Consider the following 4,983-nt stretch of genomic DNA (forward strand, 5'->3'; position numbering starts at 1 on the left):
TAAAAAAAAAAACTATAATACAGCAAACGTTTGCCTGTTATACTGCATTTAGGAACCTGACAGTTTGCTTCCTTCCGGTAAATGATTGAACACACACTGCATAGAGCTGCACGATTTCTTTAAAATGCCTTCAACGAGAAAGACCCCAGCTGCATCAAAGATCTGAGTTAATATTTGTGCTAAAGATCTCTCTTCTCATATTTATGTTTCACTTTTTGATTGAGAAATTCACTGATAGTGAAAATAGATCTTTTTAAAAGGTGGACATTAAAAATCTGAACATTTTTCTACAATTTAGCATTTATTGTTTTTCAGGTGAGCGTTTCAATCTGTAGGAACATTTGGGGTATAATAAGTGCAGTTTTGTATGTGACAGCGCTAATCACCCAATAACAATTATGGATTTCTCAGAACTCCTGTACATCTTATCATTTGTACATATAACATGCAAAAATAAATAAATAAAATACAAAATCCCTAACCTCTATTCATGACCCCTGACCTTGGTTTCCAAGGGAAACTGGGTAACAGGAAGCTTTGAGGGGAGGGTGCGTGCAGGAAGGGCCTTTTATTCCACTGTTTCCACAGCGATAGAGCAGGGGATGGAAAAAACGTACCCAAAGGCTATGGAAAACACATTTGTTGTAATCTACACGCTGAAAATTAAACTGCACACACCCAGAGCCATTACCTCCGGGAAATAAATAACTAACAGTAACCAAGCACTGCTAGAATTAGAAAAGTGCTATTATTAGACGAGAAACAGGTTCTCACATAAGACCAGGTGGATTAGGAAAACTCTTTATAGTGCAACACATTACAGAGAGTATTAGGCACACCGATGCACCAGTTTCTACATTTTGTTTTTGCTTCATTAAGCGTCCTTTAAAACACTCCTCCCACAAATGAGTTACTTATTTTGAATCTGCTGGAACAAGGGAGTAATGTTTCCCAAAGTAAAAAAAAAAAAAAAAGAAAAACGAGAATTATGTTTGTGGAAACATTTTGGCTTTGGATAATTCTGTAAGCATGGCACTCAGTGATCAGGCGACTATGCAGGATGATGTGGTGTGCAGAAAAGCTGTTAAATTCGATAGATCTGTATGCAGCCAGGTTTTGTATAACATCTCATCACACCGCTGTACCTCTCAATGCAGTAATAACCCTCCTTTTGCAGAACGTTGGAGCTGTGTGTTCTTTGATAATGTGCTGAGCTGAAAGGGTTAATCAATGTTGTAAAATCCACTTTCTCAGCCTGATTAACATTATTAGCCTAAGCTAATAATAATAATAATAATAATAATAATAATAATAATAATAATAATAATAATGGTGCTGATTTAATATTTTGGATGTTTTTTATGTTAATTTGGCAAATACTTCAAATGAAACAAGATTGGCAACTGCTACATCCTTTGCTGTAGGTCACATGGTCTGATTGCTGCTAGACCACTGACGTGAGTTTGAGCTGTGGTACAAGTGACTAGCTGTCAGGAAGCAGCTGCTACCTTTCACCTCTAGCGCTGTCGCTGTCTTGAAATATCTCAACAAAAAAAAAAAAAACAGGCGGAGACCAAAACTGTTACAAGAAGAGGAGCAAGTGATAATATTGTTGACGTAAGAAAATTGATTTTAAAACTTTCAATTGTACTCTTTTATGGTTAATGTAAAACAAACAAACAAAAAAAAAAACACAAACACTGTTCTGTACACTTTATACTTGGGACTGCATTGTGTGCTCCTGTGGCAAATTATGGTGCTTTAGTAAAAGTATTCAGATTTCACTCAGACCTTGTATTGGCCCCCTCTAGTGGTCATATTTCTCTATTGCAACCAAAAGCAGCCTCAAGTATATTGTAACATATTTAAATCTGTAATATCCCTCAATTAAGTTTAGTTTTGCACATAAAAAACATACTCTGCCATTACTACATTATTCTGCAGTTTAGCCTTCAGTGTGCTCCTTATCAGGTAAAAAAAAAAAAAAAAAAGTTGACAGTCCAGTTTGTTTACGTTCCGTTAGTTTTAGCTGGAGAGGCACTCCCTTGAAATCTGCGCCCCACTGCATCATTAGCCAAGCAGGTGCTATTTCTCTGGCTACATGCAGTGGCAGGTTGTTATAAATGATATGCTGAAGCTAGGTGAAGCAGAAATTTAAAAAAAGGATTTGGTGAGCTTTATGGATACTGTTTTTCTGGTAACACCCACAGATCATTTTGACATGAGCTTAAAATGTCAAAAGATTTTTTAACTGTATGGCTTCCACACACTACACAAGCAATCATGTCACATTCAAAATACGAGCTGTAAAATATAGCCAGTGTTTTGTAGCTGTCAAATTGTTTTATACTGTCTCTTAAAAGAATATCTGATTACAATAGTTTTAGAAGTGCTTTTTTCTGTACTTGTAGATGCTTGTAAATTATGTAAAAAATAAGTCAATGCCAAGATAATAAAAGGGCTCTAGTTTCTTTTTTTTAATCACTGTGTGATATTTTGTGCATTGTAATTTACTGTAATCGTTTCATTTGAATTAAGACCCTCACTTTTTTGTTCTAGCTTGTATATTTTTTTTTGTCCTGTACTGGATGTTATTAAAAAAGGAAAGAAAAAAGAAATAAAAACATTTTGTACATGGCTTTACTTTGTTGTTTACATGTTTACCATCAAACAGACTTTACTTCCACAATTAGAGTAAGTTGTCATAACAACATCATTATTAAAATAGCAGGTAGATGCCACTGCTCCAATGCTTCAAAAGAAAAATTACAAAGTAAAAGTCAAATGAGGACAATGGCACTTAATGGGTTAATAATGAGAACGAGTCTAAACAATCCATTCTCCACTCCCACTGTCATTACCAGCACATTAATATTAATGAGCACTAGTCTATACACTGAATTCTCAGCTCTCCAGCAAAGACAGAGGAAGCTGTAAACACACAAGCCAATACAGCTCTGTGCTGCACCCACACAGACTCTCTTACTCGTTTGTGTGTTGCCTGATTCATGGGAATGCCACCAAACAGGTTTCAATTACTGGCTGCTGGGAAGAAAATGTGAGGAGAGAAAAACATTTATATGATCGTCTCAAGCCTAAAATTCTAGGTGATGCAAAACTTTTGGCCATTATTGTAGAACAGTATAGGTCCTCCCTCTCCCAGTCCCTTGTGTTCACTCAGTGCTCAGGCTATTCAACAATTCACAAACGCCACGCATCGCTCCCTCCAAGCAATTTAATTGATCACAATATAAATATGGTCAATGAAGGACAAAGAAAACCTCTTGAAACGTGCAAACGTGCTGGTGAGATTGCTCTCCCTCCCGGCTGAAACACGACTCCTTCTTCTACGTTTCCTCGGAGTTCTGAAGTCATACATTTGGTGTTTGGTGTATATATATATATATATATATATATATATGTGTGTGTGTATAAAGTTAATTGAATTGAAATTCTGGTCATACAAAGAGAATTGGTTTATATTGTTTCTTTCAAGTGACACAAAGACTATTTTCTTTGCCAGCATGCAAATCCCAGTCCAGTCCCAATCTTGTTACAGATGGTCTTCCTAGATATATAAATAATACTGGAGCTGTTACTGGTGCTACAACTGTGTAAATGTTACAATTAAATAAGAAAAGGTATTAACTACAGATTCTGTTAAGCACTGGCACATTTCACAGTTAACTCAATTACTTTGTTAATGTTAACGTGTAGAGCACTGGGGTTTTTTGATGCCTCTTTCTGTCACAGTGGTGATAGGCTCCATGCAAGCTGATTTGTGTTCTTGAAGCAATGTAATCTAGTTAGCCATTCAGGGCCACATTGCCATAGTGACGACTATAAATGTTAAAAGAAATTCAACCTGGTTTGGAATAAAAAACATTCCTGGTGCAGGATTTCATGAGCCGTGACCTGACAAATGTGTGCGAGACTTTTAACCGAACGGGATTTTATCCTGCAGTATATCTCCTCTTTGATACAGTCAACACAATAATGGAGCCCTCAACTCTCCCTCAATCCGTGCCCCTCTGTACCTCACTGTATAAAGAGCTCCAATGCTGTGCCCATCTGCCATACCCAGGTTGACCCGATTCCCAGTGACCCACCTCAGGATGTGGGTCGAGCAAGACAAAATGCATGACGACCGTTTGCAATAACAAACAGCCACGCCTGCATGAAGGTTTCACTTCTGCAAAGAACGTTTCTGTTCATTCTGCTTAGCCATATTTATGTTGATTGAGACCCACCGTGAGCCAGATTGGACGTTTTTAAAAACTGACTTAACATATTGTCTTTGGTTTTTCACCCTGGAAATCTGCTAACCCTATTCGCAAACAACATTTTTATTCAGTAATTGATATTCGCATTATTGTTATTTACATGAGCTGTTTTTTCTGAAATGGGTATATAGGCAACAATCTTCTTATTAAATAATAATTGGAAACTATGCCTTGACAGTAACTCACAGTAACGTACGTACACCATGACGTTCCATGTATTTGCCTAGTAAATGTTTTTGTGTGCCCGTTGATTTCATTAATTATAAACTTCCCTAAAGGCCTGGTTCATTTAGTGACACAGGTGTGGAATGCAGGGTGTTGAAAGTTTACATTGTAAGGCAGTTGAACAAGGGGAGGGAATAAGGCTGAGACAGAGGCATATTCTTGAAAACAGATTGAAGCATGACTTGTCTGAGAGAGAGAGAGAGAGAGAGAGAGAGAGAGAGAGAGAGAGAGAGAGAGAGAGAGAGAGAGAGAGAGGAAGAAGGAAGAAAGGAAGGGGGTCTGTTTTCACCAGGAGAGGAGAGAAAAGAAAAAAAATAAAAGGGGCTGGCACATGACAGAACCACTGCCGCCATCTGATTGGCTGAGAGGCCTGTCAATTGGAACACTTCCTTCTCATTGAAACAAAGTTCAGAAAGTAGAGGCGACTGAAAGAAAGAGAGAGAGGGAGGGAGGTTCTCCGGTTGTCTGTCAGACA

Source organism: Polyodon spathula, chromosome 40, assembly GCF_017654505.1.
Source record: "Polyodon spathula isolate WHYD16114869_AA chromosome 40, ASM1765450v1, whole genome shotgun sequence".
In the NCBI taxonomy this organism is placed as follows: domain Eukaryota; kingdom Metazoa; phylum Chordata; class Actinopteri; order Acipenseriformes; family Polyodontidae; genus Polyodon; species Polyodon spathula.